This window comes from Cryptomeria japonica, chromosome 7, assembly GCF_030272615.1.
Source record: "Cryptomeria japonica chromosome 7, Sugi_1.0, whole genome shotgun sequence".
In the NCBI taxonomy this organism is placed as follows: domain Eukaryota; kingdom Viridiplantae; phylum Streptophyta; class Pinopsida; order Cupressales; family Cupressaceae; genus Cryptomeria; species Cryptomeria japonica.
This window is the reverse complement of record NC_081411.1, coordinates 758,776,890-758,803,200: the sequence shown is the minus strand read 5'-3', so window position 1 is coordinate 758,803,200 and position 26,311 is coordinate 758,776,890. Positions and strand designations below refer to the sequence as shown.

The 26,311-nt window shown below is 37.8% G+C and overlaps 1 protein-coding gene and 1 pseudogene across 3 annotated transcripts in view; both read left to right on the top strand.

Moving 5' to 3' along the window:
- Positions 1–26,311, top strand: part of LOC131030063 (protein GAMETE CELL DEFECTIVE 1, mitochondrial) — a 75,176-nt gene that overhangs the window by 36,435 nt on the left and 12,430 nt on the right. The window lies entirely within an intron of this gene.
- Positions 1,913–3,467, top strand: LOC131030070 (uncharacterized; annotated as a pseudogene).

Genomic DNA, 26,311 nt, shown 5'->3' with positions numbered 1-26,311 from the left:
CGAATTTAAGATCAACACCAATTGAGGTGATGTTGAGTCTTTCTAAGTAGGTTGCTTCCCCATAAGTACTGGTCTATGTGGTGTGTCCAACTGAAAGACACATGTTCTCCTAGTTGCCTTAGCTGTCATAAAACTGATCCACAACTGGACTTCCTTAGTTGTTATTTTATTTGCCTCCAACCAACTCCATGGTGAAATGCCCATGACAAACCAAACATTATCAAATTGTAGAACCTTCTTCTTAGGTAATCTCCTAGTCTCTTGCATGTAGCTAGAATCTGTACATTGGATTGATTCTTGCTTGTCCATACCCACAGAGGACAGAGGATTGATTCTTGCTTGTCCTAGCCATGGCAACTTAGTGTGGCTGGAAGGTCCATTAGATGGACGTCAAGAGTGCCTCCTTGAATGGTGAGTTACAGGAATAAGTCTACATGACGCAGCCTTCTGGATTCAAGGTTGCCGGAAAAGAACACCAGGTTCTCAAACTGGTGAAAGCATTCTATGGCCTGAAACAGGCTCTTCAGGCATGGTACATGAAAGTTGATAAGTACCTCATGAATTAGGGTTTCCAGAGGAGTCCTTCTGACTCAAATTTGTATGTCAAGACTATTGGCAGTGATATCATCCTTTTGGTTATATATTTTGATGATTTGATCATCACTGGCAGTTCGACATCTTTGATATAGGGAATCAAGCAGAATTTATGCTAGTCTTTTGACGTGACTGACCTTGGACTTTTGCACTACTGCCTAGGTGTTGAGGTTTGGCAACAATCTTATCGAATCTTCATCTCTCAGTCTAAATATGCCAGGGCTCTGCTAGAGAAGTTCCGAATGCAGGACTGCTAACTTGCATCTACACCTATGGAGAAAGGCTTGAAGTTGTCGGCCAAATTTGGTTCTCCAGTTGAGAATGAATCTTATTTCAGGCAACTAGTGGGCATTTTAATATATCTCACCGCCACTGTACCTAATCTAAGCTATGCAGTGAGTTACATATCCCGCTTCATGACAGCTCCTACATCAGATCATTGGGCTGCAGCGAGGCGGATCCTGCACTATGTCAAGGGCACTTTAGACTTTGGTATCCTCTATGGACGAACCAAAGATCCCAGACTCATCAATTTCACAAATCTAGATTGGGTAGGCTCTGTTGATGACAAAAAGTTCACATCCGGGTATGTCTTCAGTTTGGGCCGGGTATGTCTTCAGTTTGGGCACAGGTGGTCACTTAGACCAGTAAGAAGCAACAGACCGTAGCTTTTTCCTCGACAGAAGCTAAATATCGAGGACAAGTCAAAGCAACTTGTGAGGCAGTTTGGCTTCAAAGGATGCTTTCAAACATCCAAATGTCTCAAGTAGGCCCTTCATCCCTCTTCGGTGACAATCAAGGGGTGCTCAAATTTGCCAAAAATCCCGTCTTCCATGAGCGTACCAAACATGCTGAGCTACATTGTCACTTCATTCGCAAGATGGTTGAAGATAGATCTGTGGATTTGCAATATGTTCCTATCGAGGACCAGATTGCAGACATTCTCACCAAGTCTCTGAATCCGGATAAGTTTGTTAAGTTCAGAGGGCAGCTTGGTGTAGTAGATAGATTGACCATTAAGTAAGGGTATTAAAGTATTGTTTCCTTATGTTTAATTTAGTGGTCAATATTGTATCTTAGTGTAAATATTAGATGTTTCTAATTTTGCTTCTTTTATTGATTGTTTCATAATGGAAACATTGATCTTGTAACTCTATAAATGGTCGTTTGATCATTCATTTAATTCATTCATTATTTTACCAATTACTTGCATAATAGTAAATGATTTTACTTACTATTATGACGGTGATCCCTTGACTGAGAATGATGGTGACCAAGCTTCCAAATTTCCAAACATGGATATTGTGGAGAAGATGTCATGAAGGAAGCTGATTTGAAGAGGCATTATTATGAAGACAAATCAGAAAAGTTGTATGAAGATGATAGGCTCCATGAGTCATATCATTTAAAAGGTCAATTGAATGTAAATGAGGATATGATTATTGCAGCCCTAACTCACCATGATGATACTCATAAAATGATGACAAATTATTGTTGGAAGGCACAAGAGAGACACAAAGGCCTTGAAGGAGAACCATTTCTTGCAGACTTACAAGATCAAAGACCACCATTTTCTACTAGACTAGTAATTCAATCTATTGAGTCCTAGCCAGGGGCACCAATATGAAAGCCTTTTGCTGATTTCAGTTCAGGGCCTGTTGCTGCTGCATCATTGGGATAGATTTATCTGCATACTGGAGAGCTTGTTGCTATAAAAGTATAGACACCTAGGATGCCATTGATGTTGGCTCTTGATGCATGCTTGATAGACATGATTGGGGGCCAACTGAAGCACTATGCCAAGGCACGAGGAGACTTGTTGGTTGCAGTAAGTGAAATGGCTAGGTATATGTTTGAAGAGATTGATTATATCCATGAAGCACAAAATGCTGAACGTTTTGCTTCCCTCTATGACTTTGATGCAGATTACAAAAACTCTCTAAAATACCATGGATTTGGAGGAAGTAGTGATAAAAGAAGAAAAACTACATCTAATTATGTTTCTTAGGTTAAAAGTAAAGGTTGGGTGAAGGTGCAAAAGATTTACTGGGACTTCACTTGCAAATCTGTCCTCACAATGGAGTGGCTTGATGGCATTAATTGATAAACAAGGAAGGAATCAAAGAAGCTCATTTGAATACAAAACAACTCGTTGATCAGGGTGTCTATTGCTCATTGAGACAACTACTTGAAGAGGGCTATTTCCATGCTGATCCCCACCTTGGAAATCTTGTGGCTATCAATAGTGGATCACTTGCTTACTTGACGTTGGTACGATGTTAAATATTCCACGACAATATTGTGTAGGTCTCATTCGAATGGTTGTACATTTTGTCAATCGTGATTCTATGGGTTTGGCAAATGCCTTTCTCTCACTTGGATTTCTTCTTGAGGGAATAGATATGCAAACTATTTTTGATGCTATGCAAGATCAAGCAATAAAGTCTCAGTTGGACATCCAGGGTATTATGAACCAGTTAGTTGAGGTGATGTATGAGTACAACTATTCTTTGCCTCCTGACTTTGCTTTGGTTACAAGAGCATTGGGATCTTTGGAAGGGACAACAAAGTCACTTGATCTTGACTTCAAAGTTGTAGCAAGTGCATATCCTTATATAGTAGGTAGATTGCTTATAGATCTTGATCCTGACATGAAAAAAATATTAAGGGAGCTTCTTATACAAAACAATGCTGTTGCTACAACTATAGTAGACCTACTTGATTTTATTTTCTTAGGCAAAGGTGAATGGGTCTGGGTGTTCCTAATTCAAGATATTGTCAATGTGGTGGATACATTCTTGCAGCAAGAAATTTTAAGTTATCTTTATCTTGAGATAGCTGACGCTGTTGAAGACAACAATGTCTCTTATTAGAAACATAGGTCAAATATTTAGCTTTGTTTAAGCATGTGGACACTCTTGGAGAAGCTATTGTTACACTTCTAGTTCATGATACATTATTGGAGTATAGAGCCGCTCAATTTTCAAGATATGAAGTGTGCAAGATCAATGTTCTTAATGTTGAGTGGTATTTATTTGGAGTGGATGAGTTTCCACTGAGCCTTGGTACATGGCATTTTGAAACAACAAGGATTTCAGGCTGCCTTTTGGGGACAATAGCTGGTTGGAGGAGTTGGAGAGGATTGTATCATCTATCTCTTATTGGAGGTTGGCTTATTGATGAACTTCTATCATCCTTGATCATTTTCATGACTAATTTGAAATGATAATTCGATGTTATTAATTAAGGAGAGGAATACTCCTTATATAGAAAATTACAAGATGATCGTTCCATAACGGAAATGATCGAGAATAAAAACACGAAAGACAGAAAGAAAACTTCCTAAAGCTAACTAAAGACAAAAGACATAAACGGAAGTTTCTAAATACTAAATGACTAAGATGACCATTATATCAATATTACAATGTTATTTTAATACCCTCCCTTAATGGTTATTCTACAAACTATCCTACAGAAGATGTGACATATTCTGCAAGTCATTTGGCCACAAATGCATAAAAGATTGCCCCCTTCTCATAATGCTCTGCGACATGAGCTTGCTATTGAGATCCTCTCTGGTTCTGCAGAACTTCTGGATATGATCAAGTTCACCATAATCGTTCTACAATCCTTCCAACATTATGTTGGGTAACAAAACCATCCCTCTCTTTATCCAGAGACACCAAGATCAGCCTCTCAAAACTCGTGCAAAAAACCCATCATGACTTTTTTTGGAAAAAAAATCAGAAAACCCAGAAAAGAGCAACACCCTTCATCATTTTTGGTGGAAAAAATCAGAAAACCCTATAATAGAGAAAGAAACCATGATTTTTGTGTGAAAAAATCGTGCAAAAAACAAATAGAGAAACTACGATTTTTGAAGAGAAAATCGTGCACAACCCTCCATGATCTTTTCTGGAGAAAAATCAGAAAGCCCATCCACAATTTTTGAGGAGAAAATCGTACAAAATCCCCAGTCCGTTCAAAAACTTTACTCACAACCATCACGAGTAGTAAACAAAAGTAAAAACTCCTTGACTTTTGTGGAAAAAATCAAGCAAAACCCTTCCATGATTTTTTGTAGAAAAAAATCAGACAACCCACAAATTTTTTACGAAAAAATTTCGCCAAAAAAGAACCTAAGCTCTGATACTATGAAATGATAATTCGATGTTATTAAATAAGGAGAGGATTACTCCTTATATAGAAAATTACAAGATGTTCTTTCCGTAACGAAAACGATCAAGAATAAAAACACGAAAGACAAAAAGGAAACTTTCTAAAACTAACTAAAGACGAAAGACATAAACGAAAGTTTCTAAATACTAACTAAATGGCTAAGATGACCATTATATCAATATTACAGTATTATTTTAATATAATTATGCACTTAGAATGATCATTGTTCACATCCTTGGGAATTCATACAGATTTAGTTGGACATTGGGTGTTGGTGGCATGATAAGAGACATATATCTCTACACTTGTCATTGGTGTGAGGGTGTGATGATATAGGATCCATCAATCAGCTTTAGAGCCCAAGTATGGATGCATAGTGCCAAAATGGCCTTGTGGAGGAATTTTCCTCCAAAGGCCAAATTCCTGTTGCATGTGTTTCTGGCACCTAGGTTGAGTGAGGAGCGCCAAAATGAGGGTATGGAGGGTTTTCCTACCAAGCACAAATTCCTGTAGCACATGGAATTAGCGCCTAGACATGAAGGAGAACGCCAAATCAGGGAAGTGGAGGATTTTTTCCTCCAAGTGTAAAATTCCTTCTTGATTGAGAAATTCCACCCATGGAGCTAGATGGGCACCAAATAGGGGTAAGGGAGGAATTTTCTTCTCCAAGAGAAAATCCTCTTTAGCATGAAAATTCCGCCCAAGATTGGATGGAGGGCACCATAATGGAGGTGTAAAGGAATTTTCCTCCAAGGTAAAATTTCCTTCACCTAGTGGAAAATGTACTCCAGTCAGAGGATGAGCACCAAAATGACCTTATGGAGGAATTTATTCCAAGGTCATAAATTCCTCCTCCATAGTCAGATTGCGCCCAAGGTCAGGAAAGGAGCGCTGGAATTGTATAAAGAAGGAGGTTTCCTTCCCAGACAAAATTCTCCCGCAAGGTGAAAATGAAGTCCAAGGACAATATTGAAAAGAATTCAGGGCAAGAGGAAAAACTTCAAGAATTCAAAATTTCCTTCTCATAAAAAAAATTCGCCTTCGGTGAAGAAATTTTAAGGCAAAGGTTGAAATTGGCCAAATGAGAGAATTTTCTCTCTTGAATTCTAGAACTTAGAAATGAAAAAATTCCTAAAAATTAGGAAAGGTGTTGAATTGATCAAAAATCTTCTGCGGAACAAGATGAATTCAAAAACACAAAATAATTCTTCCAAGATAAAATTCTCTCTCCTCAAATTCCGGATGTGTAGGAATCCTTCAGAAGTGGAAAAGATTGTTTAAATTCTTGCAAAACAAGATGAATTCAAAAACACAAAAAAATTCTTCTAGGATAAAATTCTCTCCAAGGATTTTCTCTCTCCTTGAATTCTAGACATGCAAGAATCCTTCATAAGTGAAAAAGATTGTTAAAATTTTTCCAAGGCAAGAAAATCTTCCGAAATGTCTTTTGTGACCATGAAATGGAAAGATTCTTGTAAAGGACGAGTTGGCGACTAGAAAGAGAATATTCCGTATTAATGAAGCGCAACCCAAAAAATTATAGAAGTTCCTAGGATGGCGGGGTCCACTTGCATGTTGAGAATCTATTGAATGCATGGCGGCATGATGGCACATTTACTGCTGGTGGGCGTTTGACCAAGTGGTGGCTGAGTCAATGCATGGCGAGATAATGGAGCATTTATTGCATATGGCCAATTTTGGAGATGGTGGAGCATTCAGAGCATTATGGGTGATTTATTGCATTATGCAGCATTTATTACACGTTGGGCGAATTTGAAAGAAGTGGTGCATTTAATGCACAATGGACACCATTTTTGGTAGGAATGTAATTAATTAATAATGGGTCATTAATGTTTATTCCCACCTTGTTGTATCATGTGCGTGGAATCTTTTGGGTCAAATTCTAATTAGGGTTTGCATGTAATCAAGGTTGGAGGCCTATATAAGGGGGTTACCCCTTCATCTGTAAAGCAGGGAGATTTGTATGAAATTGTTGTGATAAGTTATTGAGATAATAACAATGATACATTGTTCTCTGATGGTGTTCACTTAAGAAGTAATTTTTCAAAACTTGCATGGTTTCACTTTCCTCACTTATAGTAGAATTTTATTTTCCCAAGCATTTAGATGAACAAGGATGATTGTAGTGTTTTAAGGTGAAGATCGCTTGCTCATACCTTTTGTTGGTAGATGATTTTTATCAATAGTGCAAGGTTGGATTGAGCTATTTTATGTGTGCGCTTAATCTAAATCGTGGGATGAACATTGTTCTTTGATGGTGTTCATCAATGGTTTAAAATCCTTCAACCACAACCTTTGAAGATTGCACTCGCTTCATGTATTTGTCTTCTAGTGGCGAAGTGAAGTGTGGTTGATCTCACCCGAAGCATTGTTATCTATCAAGTTCTTAGATTTAGCTTAGTCTTCCTAACCCCTTTCCCCTTTAATTTCAGTCCATTCCAGTTTAGTTGATTCAAAGTAGAAGCATCACAAAATTGCTGTATCCGATGATGAAGTTCCAACCACAACAAAGAAGTGAAAGATTGATCCAAACGTAAGTCCCCTTGTATTACTAGCAAACATCTACCACACGAGCCTATATCCACATAAAGTTGCTAGTACGCAGTCGAAACCTTGGGGTCATCATATGATTTTCCTACAATCTTAGCATAAATTTGACTTTGATCAAGAGAGGATAAGGTGACCGTTGGGAAATTTTATTCTTTGTTGGTGTGGTCACGAAACGCACGTTAACAGGTCCCTTTGACCTTTGTAATTAATTTTTGTTGGCAATTTACCACAAATGATGGTTGGTCCAAGGTTGTATGTGCCCTAGAGGTTTCATGTTTGTTTTGTCAATACAATTGCCCACTATGTAAATGGACCCCAGCTTCTAAGTACTCCTCCATACTAGCCCCCCAGTGTTGATACCTTTATCTTTGGAACATGAGATGTCTGATTCTGTACTCGATGAATTCATCCTTTCGAATGGTTCCCAAGATGATATTTTGGACCATTAATGTGTAATGTCCCTTTTTATAAATGCCCTAGTTTTTGCCCTAAAATCACAATTCCAAGTAGCTTTCCTACTGGGGTTAGGAACTTAAACTTAATCATAAGATGTCTCTAATTTATTGGGGAAATTTGACCATAGGGAAGATATGTTAAGGTGACTCGACAAAGTGCCCTAGAGATCCTCTACCTTAGGCCCAAGAGTGGATATACCATCCTTCTTGGCCCTATGTGGCTCGTGCCATCCATATGAGGTGGTGTGCCTAGTGATGTGTCCTATAACTGTTCCCCCTTCATCTTGCCACCCATTTCCCACTTCCTATGATTGGACTTCTTGGTCTATTAATTCATCATGATAGAGGGATGAGGCATGTTCAAAGTAGGGTGCCCGGAAGCCCATCTCTTCTAAGCTCAAAGGCAGTAACCCTTGTACCCCTTGGCCTCATGGGACCAATTAGTCACCACCATGAGGTGGCATACCTAGAAGAGTATCCCATTGCCGTTCCCCTCCTTGTAATCCCTCATTTCCCCTACCATGGTTGGTTATAATAATCAGACAGAGTATATATAGAACATCCTATATTATGTCATGTATCCTATACCTTTATATATTAAACAGTCATAAGCTATAACATAATATGAATCACCAATGAACAGATAGGAATAACATTCATTATGCTATATTAAACAATCATAAACAGAAATACGTTATCAGTCAGTAGTATGCAGATATAAATATTATTCATTATGCCATGTATGGGGAACTCATACCACAACCATAGTATTGAATCAAATTGCTGTATATTCAATTTCTTATAAATGCCAAATTTGATCTTATTCCATCTTTCTTCCTACCCTTTCTTTAAATGATCTCTCCTTTATTTGTGGAAGAGTCGCCACCTTTCATAGGAATTGAAGCACCACCTTCCATAACAATTAAGAATTATATGTTATTCTCCAAATTGATCTCCCTTCCATCTCTTCCTCAAATGAACCTTCTTCTCTTTATATCTTCCCATGTGAGGGAGAGGTCACATCTCTTCATCATGCCTGCCCCTTGGCAAGAGACATAACCTTTCACAATTAGCACCCTTTGAAATAGTACAACCCTTTATAATTCTTGCCCTTTGAAAGAGACACAACCTTATCTACTTCCCATCCCCTTTTTTCCTCCATTAATCCTTCCTTGATTTTCATGCTTCATTCATTTCTTCCCTCCTCCTTATCCCTTTTCAAATTATCTCCTCTCTCTTATATCTCATGTTTGAGAGAGTCACAACTCTTCATTCCATTCCTATTGACCATTCATTAACTTAATTACATTTTAATTATATTATATTATATTTTTATTATTTTATGTCAATTATTTATTATTAAATCCTATTTCAAAATGGGGACATTACATTATGGCACTTTTATTTGGAACTGAGAGATTGTTTTCACAAACAATCCTTTTTCTACACAGATTTCAGATTTGTTTCCAATTGTGATGTGTTGATTTATAGCATGTCCTCTAAAAGTTGAGGACATATTCATTCCGAAAACATAGCTAAATGTTGGGCTTGAATTATTTTTCCTTGCACATGCTCTTGCTGAAACTCTCTTTTCATCACCGACAATCTTGACATCGATAACTCCCAGTAGACTTTGCATCATTTGTAACTATCAACCTTGTCATTGATTGACTTAATATCTCATCAACAGTTTTCTATCTCTTTTAAAAAATTTCTCCAACTTTCTTTGTGCTCTGAAAAGTTTCCCCTTCTTCTCTTATACTAGCCGAGTCAGATTGTTTGTTTCGTACCCTGCTCTTCTCTGATTCTGCATTGCTGCTTGATGTCACCTCTTTCTAAAACTCGTTAATTTCCTCACCTCTATCATAGAGCTTTTTTGTTGATCTTGGTTGTTCCTTTCTTGCCAAAAATTTGCTGTCACTCTCAGGTCTAATCTTGGCAATCTTGCAGTGTGCTTCATATCCCATCAGCTTTTAATTATTTCCTATTCTTTATATTTTTTCAATCAAATGGATATTGCATGGTTCTTCTAGATCCAAATTAATTAACATTGCCAGAAATATAGGGATACTTCATTTCCCACAATGGATCTCGGGATGGGCATCACACAGACTACATGGATTTTTTATTTTAGGTAGCAGCTCGAGAAATGCAAGTGGGAAAATATACAATCCAACTTATGTGAATAACACACAAACATTGCAGTATAGATAACACAAAGAACACAAATACTAGGAAATGGAGCATTGTTTATTAATCACTTGATGCTGTACAATTTTGAACAGTGATTATAATCTTCCTACTCCATTCTATATATATAAAATCCAACTTAACTTTGATTTAAAAAGCTCATGCTACAAACCATGTCTACCAAAACTCAACTTATATTCTTTTTCCTCCATTGTATTCAAATCATCAAGGGCCAGTTTTATTATTTGTAGTTAGTGTACTAGACTAGAGATGTGTTGTGAGGTATTCACACATCGCCCCATTGCAAATGGGGACCCCCACTTTTTTTTGCTTTCTAGGGTAGTAGTTTGAGTCTTTTGCTATTAATTTTTTGCATTAGAGAGGTATAGTTGGTCAAGAGGCCAGGAGTCGAGAGGATAGCTCTACTTGTGAGGTGTGAAATGAAGTGTTATGAGATGAGCGAGTGGTCGTGAACTTGATTGGTCAAGGCTTGCAATGGCAAAATGGTGAAGAGGAGAGGTCAAATTGAGCATAGAGAGAAAGAGGTTTGATGGAGAAGCCCTTTATACCCAACCTAGTCAACTTTGCAGGTGTGTCCTTCATCATTCAAGGTAATCTAATTGCACTTCAGTTCTAGGTGAGACCTGGCATCAAAATTGGACTAAGTATGATAAAATTTCCTTTGCTCTAGTCTAGGAGCTAATTTTGCTTCCATTGCTCCCCTTTAGGAGCAAAATCCCTCTTCAAGCCTTCCAAATCACCTAAAGCTGCCTCTAATCACCATGTGTCACATTAGTGTGAGCAAAGGATTCAATCCTTGATCAGGAACCTCGAATGAGGTCAAGTATGGAGGTCATTTCCATTGCTCCTCATTAGGAGCGAAAACCACTTCCTTTGCCCTCATCTTGGAGCAAAATTGTTTTCCTGAGCACATGTGAGGAAAATGAATGAGTTTTAATGCCTTTGACACCATTTTGATCATAGGAGTGAAGCTCATCATGATTTTGACTAAGTAATGGAGGGAAGAAGGTAGATTTGAGCCACTTCCATTGCTCCTTCACAGGAGCAAAATTTACTTCCATTGCTCTCCTTTGAGAGCGAATTTACCTTCCATTGCTATTGGAGTGGAGCGAAATCACATTCAAGGTAGACATTGAGGTTCTTTGGTGCATAGAGACTAAAACACAAGGCATGATGTGATAAGACCAAGCTAGAGGATGAATTTGAAAATCATTTCCATTGCTCCCAAATTGGAGCGAAATCCTCTTCCGTTGCCCCAAGTTGAGAGCAAAATTCCTCCTTAGACCTCACATTGAGCATGGTTTGATGCATTTGAGTTGAGAAAGTGAATGTAAGTGAGCGAAAGTGAATTAAGTGTCAACATGGAGACTATTTCCTTTGCTCCTCTTTTGGAGCGTTTTTCACTTCCTTTGCTCTCTTCCAGGAGCGAAAATGCCTTCCTTTGCTTGAGATTGGGAGCGAAATTGGTCTCAAAGCCCTCTTCAAGGTTGGATTGACTCCTTCAAGTGCATAAATGGCCAGGTACTTAAACATGAAGTGATGAAAGATAAATTGAATGCCATTTCCTTTGCTCCTCAGTGGGAGCGAATTTCACTTCCTTTGCTCTTGTCTAGGAGCGAAATTCTCTCCATGGCCTTCCTTAGGACTAATTTGATACATTTACACACTACGAAAGTAAAATTACAAGGTCTAAAGTCGATGCAAATTCAAGGAATTGATAAAATCAAGCTAAGTGGTGAGTTTGAGGATTACTTCTTTTTTTTCCTTGACAGGAGCGAAAATCTCTTCCATTGCTCCTTGTTAGGAATGAATTTGTGTTCCTTTGCTCGAGTATAGGAGCGAAATTGCTTATAGGGCCTTCTCCAAGGATGAATTAACTCCTCCACATGCATAGATGACAAATTACTTGAGCATGAGTTGATGAAAGGCAAAATTTGAACAAGGGTGGGATTATTTCCTTTGCTCCTTCTCAGGGGTGAAAAACACTTCCTTTGTTCCTTGATTGGAGCGAAATATCCTTCCATTGCTCCTCATAGGGAGCAACATTTACTTCTATTGCTCCAATCTCAGAGCGAAATCATTCATAAGAAGTTTGGTGAAGAGAATTTGACAACTATTATGTGAAGACTTAAATTGACGAGATGACTTGAGTGAATGGAGAGCAAAATTTGGTTAAGTGTCCCAAAAATTTCCTTTGCTTCTCATTGAGAGCGAAAAGCTCTTCCTTTGCTCATGAATAGGAGCGAAGTTGATTCCAAGGCTCTTCTTGAGGTTACTTTGGCACATTTTCACGCATGAAGGGTAGAGAGCTTAAGTTTTGAATTGATAGAATGGAAAGAGAGGTAACAAATTTGACTAAGTATCAAAAAAATTCCATTGCTCCTTGCTAGGAGCGAATTCTATTTCCATTGCCCTCTTTGAGAGAGAATTCACTTCTAAGGCAGTCATTGAGGGTAATTTAATGATTTTTGCACTAGGAGACTAAAAAACTTAAGGAATGAATGAGGTACAAGAGATCAATTGATGAAGAGAATGATGGAATTGTTCCAACTTTCATTGCCTATCCATAGGAGCGACCTTCTCTCTAAATGCACTCATCAAACCTGCAAATCACATAAAATCAAAGATTATATCAGATTAGGAGGTTATATAGAAGGTATATATCATGTGTGTTTGATGCTCATTTGATTGTTTTGTAGGAGGTGAAGAAAGAAATCAAAAGAACCAGGTTGGAGGAAGATTAGAACAAGTGTCCTAAGGAGGAAATTTCAAAGATAGAAAGAAGATTTCTCTTCAAAGAGGAAAACTTCATCGGCCAACACAAGAGAATCAAGGAAGAGAGGACTTCAAGATATTCAAAGCATTTCATAAGAGGAGAAGTCATACAATCACTTCAAGGCAGATCAAGAGTTCATTCCAAGGCGGTATCAAGATCCAAAACTAAGAGGAAAACAACATCTACACCTTGCACCTCCATGATTGAGACATTCAAGAGGATAGTTTCAGAAGAGTTAATCAAAGTTAGAAAATTATGATCACTGCTAAAACTGGATAATGTTGAGTATCAAGAAATATGATTCAATATTCCTTCATGATGATCCACCAAGTCTACAAGTGCAAGTTGAAGTGGCATCCTAGTCATCATCCCAGTCACCACTCACCAAATCAAGGAGTTCCACATCAGCACGTCTGGATTCAATGAACCAAACTCATCATATGGAGGCACAAACTTCGAGGCCCCTACCCCTATTATCTATTGGTCGAATATTCCAGAGATGACAAGTGTCAAAATGTTCAAATTATTTCATTGGCCAGAATAGAGTTTGTTGTAACAAACCCTAATTAGGGTTTCATTGTAAAATCTCGGCCTTTGATCTCAAATCAATCCAGACCATTCATTGTAATGAGCTCTCTATATAAAGCTCAAGCTCTTCATTTGTAGAGGCTAATAGAGGGAATAGAATAGTGTGTAGTCCAGGAATAGGATAAATAGAATAGAAGAGTAGAATATAGAATAGTTCAATAGCAGATAGCAATTAGAGTAGAAGTTAGATTAGGAGAAGGCAAGGATTGTTGCCAAAGTCTTGTTGTAAAGAGCATATGATTTCATTGAAGTTATGGTGAATTAATGTGTTATTTCAACAAGTCGCATGGTCTCTACTTCTCAAATCATTTGCTTTCATGTTGATTAGATTGAATGGAGGAATTTGTTGAATGCATTTGTGTGGAATCCGTTTAGTCCATACCACTAGCCTCTTGCTGATTGTAAGTGTGCCTTGCGTGGTCGATTGGAATGATATGAGCTTAACTTCAAATTGTTATATATCCATTGCTTACGCATTAACTTGAATGGTAATCAATGTTTGATGATAATGATTTGAATATCTTTGAATTATCCCTTAGAAGATTGCATTGGGCTTGTGTCAAATTGTTCAATTTGATGGTGAGACCTCGCCCAGTAGGATTCCATCGAATCATTCACTCTTCTCTTGCATTCTTAGGATTAGAATAGACTCCCTAAACCCCATGCCTTTTGCTCTTTCTTTATTCTCCAAGCAAGTAGTTAGGATCTAAGTTCCAGCGATTCAAGCATTCAACAATTCAATGTAAGTCCCCTTGTGATTCCAGCATAATCACATCAAACCATTGAGCTTATCCGCACGTCATGACCCGACATTTATGAACCTTGGAGTTGTCTCAAGTGATCCTTAAGCTAATCTTCAGCATTTGAGTAACTTTGTTCAAGAAAGGATAAGATACTTTTGGGTATTTTATTCTGTGTTTGCATGTGCATGAAAAACACATCAACAAGATGGAGACAACATATGATTTTTGGTAGATGTTACATCAGAATTTGGAAGTAAATATTGTTGTAGACAAAAGTGATCCTTATTGCAGATAGCTGAATTCTGACATCTTTCAATTTAGCGCGATAGTCCATTACATAATCTTGCACAATCATCATCGTGAACTATGCAACTGATTTTTTGGCTCATCTTCCTAGTCCAATTTTGTTTGTATTATAACTTTTTTAGGTTTTCCAAATAACATCATTTTATTTAAATTTGCAATGTATACTGTCCCCACTTTGAAATAGAGTCTAATAAAAAATAATAATATTAAAAATTAAAATATTAAAAATTAAATTATTATATATAAAGAATATAATTAAACATAGTTAATTAAAATTTAATTAAGTTAATGAATGGTCAAAAGACATGGAACGAAAAGTTGTGACTCCCTCAACAATGAGATATAAAAGGGAGAAGAGAACCTCATTTGAGAGGGGGATAATTTGGAAATTAGAAGTGTAGATTTAATTTAAATAAGAAGTGCAAATCTGATTGTGAAAGGTTGTGTTCCTTTCAAAAGGCAGAAATAATGAAGACTTGCACTGTTTCAAAGGGTGCTAATGGTGAAAGGGTGTGCCTCTTGCCAAAGGGCATACATGATGAAGAGGTGTGACCTCTCCCTCACATTGAGAGATATAAAGGAAAGGAATCAAAAGCATCCAGTAACATGACCACGGATCATACCAGATCAGAATTGTTATTAAGTTACAGGCAATAACATCTTTGTTCTTGGTGATATGCATGGGAATGTGTTTAATAAGTATGCTTAATATATGAAGCCCGATAATGTTCTTATCCAGAATTAATAGTAATATTAATATGGACTGCAATATGTATGATAGTCATACTTAATATCATATATATTCATAATACATAAGAAATTAGTATACTTATAGTCTAAATCATGTTATTATTGTCAGTATTTAAGAAGATGGGAATGAGATGTTCCAAAGAGGGGCAGTTTAAATCCAAGCAATAGGTTAAGTCCCAAGATAGGGTGGGGATCAGTGACCCATAAGCCTTGAGGGTATAGACCCAAGATAGGTAAGGGCTTGGATCTGTAAACTTGAGGGAACCTTATTGTATTTGGTCTCTAAGTGCTTTGTTAACATACATAGACCCTTCTCCCTTAAAACTGAAGTAGTAGCAGGGTCGGATATCTATATTAAGAACTATGAATAATGAAAGTAATCATCTAATGAGGAAAACAAATAAGCACTTGTTAATAACTAATTAATTGAAGAATATCAATCAATGGCTTCATGATTAGTCTCTCAATCAATTTTAGTATATTAAAATAGATTAATCAGGTAGGGGACATTACAGAATGTGTTGAATAACAAAATCTTCAATTTGGTTCACTAAATTCTCTACTTATATAATTGTAAGGCTCAAACATCAAGTTCAGTAAGTAAATGCTAGTCTCTAGCCATATAGTGAGACTTCATTTTAAACTAAGTACAGTATAATCAAGACTTTAGCTTGAAATGCTTGCCTTGAGAAGACATTTCAAAAACAACAAATTTTCTTTTTTTGAAATTTTTTTTCTGAAAATTATAAAATTCATAAAAAAATTAAAATTAAAATTTGACATTTTATGCCAAAGACATCTAAGTTTATAAAACCAATAAGGTTTTAAGTACTTTCACAATCAATCCTAGGTCTGCAATACGACCCCAAAGTAGCTCCTTAGAATTATATAATCTTGTAGTGTCATGAAATTGCGACCCTTGCAATTGTTGACCACATTAGGGTTATCACGCACGCGATTCGAATCCCTAAGCCTGATTGGAGACCGAAGACTTGCTCGGCACCTGAGAACTACATCTTGCTTGCCCTCTGCACTGCCCTATTTTGGGGCGGGACCCTTCAAATTGTGTTTTGGAGGTTGCACATTGAGCGGGAAAACTCCCCCAGTATCGGCCTCCGACGGAAAATCAGTCAATTAAACCTAATTGACAAGTATATAAGTCGCATTTCTCCTTCCATTTTGGCATAAGATAGATACATGAGATCACGCATTCAAGAGAATTCAAGCATTCCTTTCTAGCATTTAGCATTCTCAAGTCTCCCTTCAAGGCTAGGTGTTGCATTCAAGCCAAGGATTCAACCATTGAAGAGGAGATTCATTCCAACATTCAATTCCACACAACAAGCAAATCTATCTACATTCTATCTACAACCTCCCTTGAGGTGAATTACATTTCAGTCTTTTATTAAGATTTACTTGCAAGTACTTTCTTTCATCATTTGGTTAATTCAAAAACTAGGGTTTGACCTGAAGGCAAACCCCCAATGCCAACACCTTTCCCTCTCTTTTCTGTGTGTAGGTTGTAGGTGTTCGTCTGTACTTTCGGATTTGGACTCCATTTGCAGAGGCGGAAAAACCCTTTTCGTTTTGCGGATATTTTGGAGGACCGCATACATTCCCGCCACGGTTTGGGCAACTTTTTCTCAAATTCGCAGGGCGGCTTCGACTCGACATTTCACTGCCAGATCCAGGTGCACAGCTTCATCCTATGCTTCTATCTTGAGTTATAATCAGATCTTTGTCACTTTTCCACTTGATCATAAGTACACAATTCAATCAATTCAAATCTCAATCTCAGAAGAGGGGATTCACTTACCATCACTCAGAATTCAATCTCTTTCTCTAGAGGTTGAATCTAGTGTATTTGCCCCCCTCTTCCAATGTAATGTGGAAAATGTGTTTGAAGGGAAATCCGAAGTAAAATTTTTATCCAATGTTACCAGGAGACGGGGGTACTTGGGTACTGGTACCGGTACGACAATTTTTAAAAAAAAGGAGATGGGGGTACTTGGAGACGGCAAATTACTTTTTTAATATAAATTAATAATTTTCAGTGAATATCATAACATAGCATTTTGAAAACAAGAATAGTGGAAAAGTTTAACAAATCAATATTAACTTTCAAGTTTAAATACACATATGTCAAATGTCATTGTGTCAAAAAGACTGAAAAGTTCAAAACTCACACTACATATTTGATATTTCATATTAGTTAGCAGCATCATTACAAATTGAAATTCAAAAACATTGATAGTTTGATGCTGATACACAAACGGAAAACAAAAATCAGAAATCTATCATCTACTTTGCTATGTCTGGATCATCCATATGAAGGTCCTCAGCTAGGATGGTCTCCAGATACTCATCACTCTGTAACTCAGGTTCCTTTGATGGTAGTAGAACTGGGGGCAATTCAATAAGGCCATCTGGTTCAACTGCTTCATCCCCCATGGCTGCAACTCCTCCATCATCAGGTGCAATTTGGTCCCATTTTGCTGAAGGACCCTCCATGTAACCAGGATCAACACGAGAGAGAAGACAGAGTGAGCTATGAATGTATACCAAGTTCTCTGCTTTCTTTGACCCCAATCGGTTCGTCTTTTGTGAATGAATAAAACCATAAGTGCTCCAATTCCTCTCACAAGATGAAGAGCTAGCTACTTGTGAGAGCAATCTGATTGCAATTCAGGGGCTTCAACTCCATGGTTCCACCACCACTCTAAAGGATCTTTCTTTGCCCACATATCATATAAATTTTCCACTGAAGAGAAATCACCTTGCCCACGTGAAAACTTATTCCATTGAGTCCTTATGATTGAGGCATCCTCATGTTGACCATAAATCTTTTTTACTGCAGCCCAAAATCCTTTCATTAGTTCTCTATCCTCATGTGGAGGCCTCTTTTTGGTCTCTTCTGTATTATGCCATTTAGGATTTAAGGCATGGGCAGCACAATGAAGGGGTGTGTTGAGTTTGTTCCATCTTCCATGTAACTTTTCTTCTATCAAAGGATATAAAGAAGAATCTTTTGCATCAGTTATTTTTTTTGACTCTTTCACACATGGAATCTATTTCTTCATAAACTTCCCCCAAACATGGCTTGTCTGAGTCTGTAAATTTAATCACCTCACATATGGGCCTAATAAAATCCACAACAAATCTCACATCAGCCCAAAAACGGCCATCAAGGACCAAACCTCTCACCTCAACTGCAGTATCTGATGCAGATTGCCTCCAAGATGCCCATGCATGACTAACAACTGTGGAACACAAAGCTCCTTTGACTTCACAAAGGCGGTCAAGAAGAATAAAATAGGAAGCGAACCGTGTATCAGCTGGTTCGAGAAGTTCCACCTTGGCAAACGTATGATAAATGGCTTGTGTGTGATTATGGTTACATATGAACATCTGTATTTTTCTGCCCTTTTCTATGAGGTCTGAAACCCATTGGAACTTGCCAATATCTTTGAGTGCATTGTTCAACGAATGCACACAACAAGGTGTCCAAAATATATGCTTGTACTTGTTTTGCACCATCATACCTGCTGCTTTACAAACAGGGGCAGCATTGGTAATAACTTGGACTACATGTGATGCCCCCACCTCCTCAATGCTGTCACATAGCTGGTTATGAAGAAAATTTGCATTCTTTTCTTGCCCTGAACAATCTATTGCCTTAAAAAAATAAGGCCCTTTGCTACATGTCACCATGACATTAAGTAGTGGACGATTTCTAGCATCTGTCCACCCATCCATCACTATACTGCAACCTTTTGTAGACCACACTCTCTTCATTGGTGCAGTTTGTTGCTCTAATCGAATTTTTTCCTTGTCAATTAGAGTTGTGCCGAGCTTTTCAGGTCCAGGTGGTTTATACCCAGCTGGTTCATTATTGATAGTTTTTACCATCTCTACATAGAAAGGTGAGCGGGCAACTTTAAACGGTATACCATTTGCATAAAAGAAGTGTACAATTGCTGCATCAATTGCTTCTCGACCTTCCACATCAAATAGCCTTCCAATGGGGTTTGAGATGCTAGTATGTGGTCTCTTGTGAGACTCAGACTGTTGTGCTCCTACAACACTAGAAGACACAACTACCTCTGGCTCTCTAGTTGCCCTTGTGGTTGAAGCATGAGAGGAGCTCATATTGTAAACTTTCCCATCAGCCCTTTCTTGCTCCCTCACAACATCATATCGTTCTGACTCATTTGTACAAATTTCAACACCGTGTCTTGGTTGGTGAAGGAAATGAGCCTTCACCCTCGTGTAGGTACCTTTCCATCCCAATGGACAAAGTTTACATTTAATAGTGGCTGTCCCCCTTGTTCCTTTTGGCCCTGGAACACCGTCAACATACTTCCACAAGGGGTACAAGCCTTGTTCCCCCCCCCCCCCCTCCAGACATTCTGCAATCTGCAAGTAGCAAAACAAAATAAAAGTTCAAAAATTATTATGGATTACCAAGTTTGATGTTTTAAATTTATCAGATTGTTAAAAAAAAATGAAATTTGGTATTTTAATTTATATAAGACAATTATAAAACTGTTAAATTTGTATCAGATAGTTAAAATAAAAAAATGTATCATAATCATACTTTTTAATTTATAAAATTATAAAATCTATATTAGACTGTTCAATTAAAAATTTGTATCAGTCTGAATTCTGATATAAATCTATAACTTTATAATAGTATCAGTTTGAAAATTGAGATTAAAATTGTTAATTTTATAATCTGTTAAATTTTTAATATTTATTTTTAAATTTTTAATAAATAATAAATATACTGTATTAGTATATTACTTATTAGTATCACTTAATAAATAAATAATACTGTATAACAGTATAAGTAATATATAGTAAATACTAAAACTGTATTACTATTACTTAAAGTTAATTATAATAAATAAATAATACTGTATAAAAATAATAGTAAATACTATTCAAAATTTAAAAAATAAAAAATGAACATTGAAAACATCAGACAAATAAAAAACCCAGAAAAATGCAAATTGAAACTACAAATCAAAACTGCAATGAAACGAAACCTACCTGGATTGATGGGAAATTGCAACGAAACAACTGCCTCGCGATTTTTCTCAACTGGGCTGTATTTTTCTCCACCTGCGATTTGCGATTTAGCCTTAGATTTCCGTTTATGTTTAGCACTTATAGTTTTGCGGGCTGTGTTTGTAGTGTCACGATTTAGTTTTGAGGGCTGCATTTTTATTTTAAGTGTTGCAATTTAGGTTTAAAACTTTACAATCAATGAAATCCTGCAATATTTAGGTTTTCGTCGTCCTTTTTCCAACGCGACTGTGCCGCGACGGGGCGTGGTTTGGGCGTGGTTTTTAATAAAATCGTTCTGTAGTGTTTTTCCGATAGGAGACACCATATTTTCCGACAGGAGACATATCTCCAACACATCCTTCTCAGAATGGCGCCTCCAGAGATGTTTTGGAGACGGGAGACGTGTACCAGTCTTTGAGACGCGTCCCACGTCCCAAGGGTATGGAGACGCGTCTCCCGGTAACGCTGCTTTTATCGCTCCTCGGAGGAAGAAAAGCTTTCCTCTAGTTCTCTCTATCATTCACCTTTTCCAACATTACAAATCCAAACTTTAATTTCCGAGGTGAAATCAACCTAAAATTTAATATAAAAAACACATAAACACCCGTACCACTACAACAAACAAGTTCAGAAGAAAAACAAAGGAAGCCACTTCAATTAAAATGTTTTAGAACTGTTCCCGATTAAAATGAAAATTCTCACGGATCTATTTTAAAAGAACTCTCCAGTTATTGTAATTTCAATTCACAATACACTTAATATGCTTTGCATTTCTGACCTTACTAACGGAGTGCTTTAATCCATATTTCAAACTCTTCAATTTTTAAGTTACAACTTTGAATCTGTAGTTGAAATTCCTCGATTAATAGAATTCAGAACAAGATTTTTCATATATTGAAATAAACTCGCGGCTTTCTCTACATCACATCCTTGCTCTGTGATCTTTCAAAGATGATAGGATTGGAGGATTCTGGCAAAAGTAATCCACTAATTTGTAGGAGATGCTGTAGGAAGGAAAACAAAGATCTGCAACTTCTGAGAAGATGCACTTTTGTATTGATAAATAGGCATGATTCTATTATTACAACCAGGTAGAACCCTTATGTTGGACCTTATATTGTGGAACATAATAGATTGTAGATTATCATCGAATTGCGACATTTTCTACTTATTACAACTTTTGCCTCAACCCATGTAAAACTAAAATGCACCCAGACGCACACATACATATTCAACTCAAATGGCTCTAAACTGTATGGCCGACTCACTACAAAGTACTTTATAAAAGATACTAGGTCTGGTTAGCTATTCAAACTTGAAGAATGAGACCTTTACTAATCTACCAGTGCACATCGTTAAACCTTTATTATATTCATTATGGCCCAAATAAATTAATAGACCAAACGAATTCACAAAAAGAGTTATGGGCAGATAAAATAACTCAGAACCCTCATTTCACCATAAAGTCGGGCATCATACATTATGAAAACTATTTTTTTTAGTGCTTCAATAAAATTATACGTGCTTTAATAAAATCATATGTCCAATAAAGGAAACATTAGTAACTTCGTAAGATGGAGAAACCCATTAAGGCAACCACTCTCTTTAGAAGGTTTACTTGATGTTAGTGTGGATATTTTTCTTTTGAAGAAACAGGTGTAGCCAAAAACAAAGAATATGTACAAGCAAAGCATGTGTAACTTTTTTTTTTGATCAGTAAAGGCAGGGCCAGATTTATATTAATTATGCAAAAATACAGTGCTGACATGACTAGTAGATAATTATCAAAATTCTTGCTGGGAGCATCTGTGAGCCTTCTCAGAATTCAAGAAGGAGAGCAACCAGACAAGCAGACCATACTAAACATATATTGTCCTTCCAAACCTAACATATACAGTCTTAAGATCATTAAAAACTATGAGTCTGAGCAACATATTCTCTACTGCCAAATTAATAGGGATTTTACTAGTTAAAGCCAAAATTACTCACTCGAGAGTCTAAAACAGTTAAAAAAATTTAAACAGATCTCAATAAGGAACCTAGCTCGCAGTTTCATTGGTGGCTTCATATTGAGGAGTCGCATTTCTCGCTCTCCCACGGCCTCTGCTCGGGGGATGGCCACGACCACGTCTAGACCCACGACGACCCCTGCTAGAACCGCCCCTGCATGCCTGCTCCGCCTGAGGACTCTCATCTTCTGCTTTCATAGGCAGAAGGCCGTTGAGTCTAGCAAATTGGATAAGGTCATCCTCTCTGCCCTGGTCTTCTGAATTTTCCCCCAAAAACCGCCATTTAAGGTAACCAAGGCCTACTTCGACAAACACCATGTGTCTATCCAGATCTTTTCCTTTCAAATCTAGCAAAAAAGGGTAGTAGTTGATTAGCTCACCATGAGCATTAAATAGAATTCTGTCGCCTGGCCGAGGAGCTCTGAGTCATGGATAGCCTTGTTTAGGATTTCTTGAAGCTCTTGGAGAGCCTCTTCTGGGAATAGCTTCTTCGCGAGGCTCCAAACTGCTTGCTTTGCAAGTTTTAAATCCATCAAAGAAGCGACAAACCTGGAGGAAATACTAGTGTTATCCCGGGGATACTCGTCTCAGTTCAAATGCCCACTACCCAAAATCATCTTGACTACGAATATAACGGGGAATTCCGAATGGAGAAGGAGGCGCTTCAGCCTCAGGTCTGTTATCTTTCTGAAAGAGACTTGGCGCGTCGAGGCCGAGAGGGAGATTGGAGTATGTGCACCAAAACAGGAGGTGGGCCTAGGGTAGACGCTCATTATAAACCCAAAAGGAGGCTCTGTCGACATGATTAGCAAATGCAGGTTATTAGACAAGAAAGGAAATGAAAAAACAGAGCTTTGGGATAAAACTAGCAAGAGATTGATAACGACTTGTAGAAGGCATTACGGAGAAAAAGATGGGCACACTCTTTTACGCCAAATTATGAGGGGCAGAATTGCATTTAATTTGCCAACTAAGATGGTAGAGGATGTTTGTCCCCGACATGCAAAATCTGCCGTTCGGGCTACGCAAGCCTTAATTAGATTTGACAACTTTGCTAGCTAGGTCTCGAAAAGTGGTTCAGGGAAGGCTTAGCTCAAAACTGCGATTTGAGTGACATCACTAAATCTGGACCCACTCTACCCAAATTTTTTTTTTTAAAATTTTAAATGGGAGGTAGCCGTTTCACTAGACTGCCAAAGATGAAATTTAATGTTTGCATTGCAAAGGGAAGCATTTTCACTAGCTTTCGCGCCTCTCTGAAAATGTCTCTTGCATTTGAGCTTGGTATCCTTTAGAGGCTCTACCTATCAATTAACATGATCTGCTAGGCCAATAGGCAGATTTCCCTGATCCCACCTGTAGATGTAGGTTCCTGTTGTGACCATTTCACACATCGCCCCATTAAAATGGGGACCCCCTCTTTTCGCTTTTGTTTTGCCTGTTCTTCTCTCTGCTTTTAGGGTTTTGAGTGAGTGAGTAGTCTGTCTGGGCTAGGGCTAAGCCTTAGGGGTTTCTTTTGGGATATTTTTCAAGCTAAGTCCAGTCAAATTTTGGAAGTTATTAAGCATCCTCCCGAAGATTGAGATTGTCAAAGTAAGGTAAGCCTGTCAGGAAGGTCAGATAGGTCCCAGGTTAGGTCTAGTCAGGGGTTTTTGAGGTAAAATTCAAATTTTGTCTAAGTGTTAGCATTTTGAAGGTAAAATTGTGTATTCTTGCCTAGGTAAATTTTGATAATTTTTCTGAGACAAGATGATGCCTGAAACAGAGAAATCGCTCCTGTCCTTCATTGGAGGCCCAAGGCGAACTTCGTTCTAAGTGCAATTTCTTATTTTGAGAAGGCTTGTTAACTGGTTCCTGGCCTTGAAAATTACCTGACTCTGCCTTGTGAAATGATTGGAGACTTAAATTTTGAATATTTTAGCCAAAAAGGACAAAAGCGCTCCTGTCCCTCACTCAGGGACCAGGGCGAAAATGTTATTTAATGCATATTTGTCACTGACTTTTCTATTTTGTTTTGTGCAGGGTCTCCAAGAGAGATAATTGGATGTGTCTTGATGCTTCTGAAGATTTTGAAGGCATGGAAATGGTGAATTTTGAAGGTTAAAGGACAAAAGCGCTCCTGTCCCTCACTGAGGGACCAGGGCGAAAGGACTTAGCAGAGTCATTCCTGACCTTGTTTGGTCAAATTGAAACATCAAAGGCATGGTAGATGGCAAAATGAACGTGATAGAACATCCAGACTTGATTAAAAACAACGAAATGATGAAGTTTTTGCCTAGAAGGTCAAAAGTGCTCCTGTCCCTCACTGAGGGACCAGAGCGATTTTCTTTATATGCACAATTTTAGACCTTTCATGGACATTAACTTTTATTCATAGCGTCAAGTAAGGTGAAATCTTCTCGAGCAAAGGAATTTCGAGATGAAAAGTGAGACAATTTGATCATGGTGGCAAAAAGCGCTCCTGTCCTTGACTGAAGGACCGGAGCTTGATTTTCAAAATTGCACTATCTTTGCAAGATCAAGACAATTTTATGATTTGAAGAGACCAAGGAAAACATGATTTATCCATTGAATATAATTTAAGTGGTCCACAAAGGAGGAAATCAACCCAAATGGCAAAAAGCGCTCCTGTCCCTCACTGAAGGACCATGGCGCCTTTTCAAAATTCTCCTCTTTGTTTTAGATTTTTAGGCGAAACCTGACTTAGATAGGAGGGAGCAATGATGTTTTATGCCTTAGATGCGATTGAAGGTTTAAAAGACAAGGAAATATACCATGAAGTAAAAAAGTGCTCCTGTCCCTCTCCAAGGGTCCAGAGCGATTTTCTAAAAGGTGTAAATTTCTTGCAAAGACAAGGCAAGTGTTATGATCGAAATGAATGGAAGAAGGCATGTTTAGCCCGTTGAAGATAATTTGGAAGCCTAGCAAAGGACGGATAAGCTTGGAATTGCAAAAGGCGCTCCTGTCCCTCACTAAGGGACCAGGGCGAAAAACATGTTATCTAGCCTTTCTCGCCAATTTTGGACAAATCTAGGCCAAGGCACAAGTTTGAAACGATGTTTAAAATACTTCGAGGTGGAATTGAGACGTAAGAGTTGCAAATTTTGATGACAATTGGCAAAAGCGCTCCTGTCCCTCTCCGAGGGACCAGGGCGCAATTTCCAAATATGCCCATTTACCTTGCATTTTGAAATGATATTTTTGTTTCCAAGACTCAAGAAGGAGTGGGGAATGATGTTCTACGCCTTGAGGATAATTTGAAGTTGATGTGATCAAGAATTTATGCAATGGACTCAAAAGCGGTCCTGTCCCTCACTGAAGGACCAGGGCGATTTTTATGAAATCAACAATTTCCCTCCGAGAATATGCTAAGGCAAGGTTGTGCGAGATAGGAAAGGATCTTCTAAAACATAGTGAACAAAGATTTGACTTCAAAATTTGAAAATCCTAGCCTAAAATGCAAAAAGTGCTCCTGTCCCTCTCCAAGGGACCAGGGCGAAAATCTTTGAAAAATCAATTTTGCCTTGCAAAAAACAAGTTAAGCATGCATGGAACAAGTGAAAGAGATCATTGCTTACTCCACAACGAGAATCGACCAATAAAGGTGAAGGATTGAAGACCAAAAATGAAAAGGCGCTCCTGTCCCTCTCCAAGGGTCCAGGGCGAAAAGGCCTTAAAGGCACCTTCCTCTTAGAGATCAAGTGAATTAAACTCAAGACTCCAATCAAAAATGCCATTTTAAATGCCTAGATGAAGTTTTGAACGTGAAAATGAGGAATGCAAGGCCTAGATTGAGAAAAGCGCTCCTGTCCCTCTCCAAGGGACCAGAGCGAAGTCATTGGCATTCTTTATTTTTGCCATATCCCAACGTTGATATCCTCCAAATCGCATGAAATGCCAAAATTACCAACTTCGAAATATTTAAAAAAAAAAATAATAAAATTGGCATTTAATAAAGGCGCATGGCATTTAATAAATTAATTTTGAGCCTTAGAAAATCGAATTTTTTATTGGAAAGGCATTTAAAATTAATTTTTATTAAATTAAAATCAAAATGGA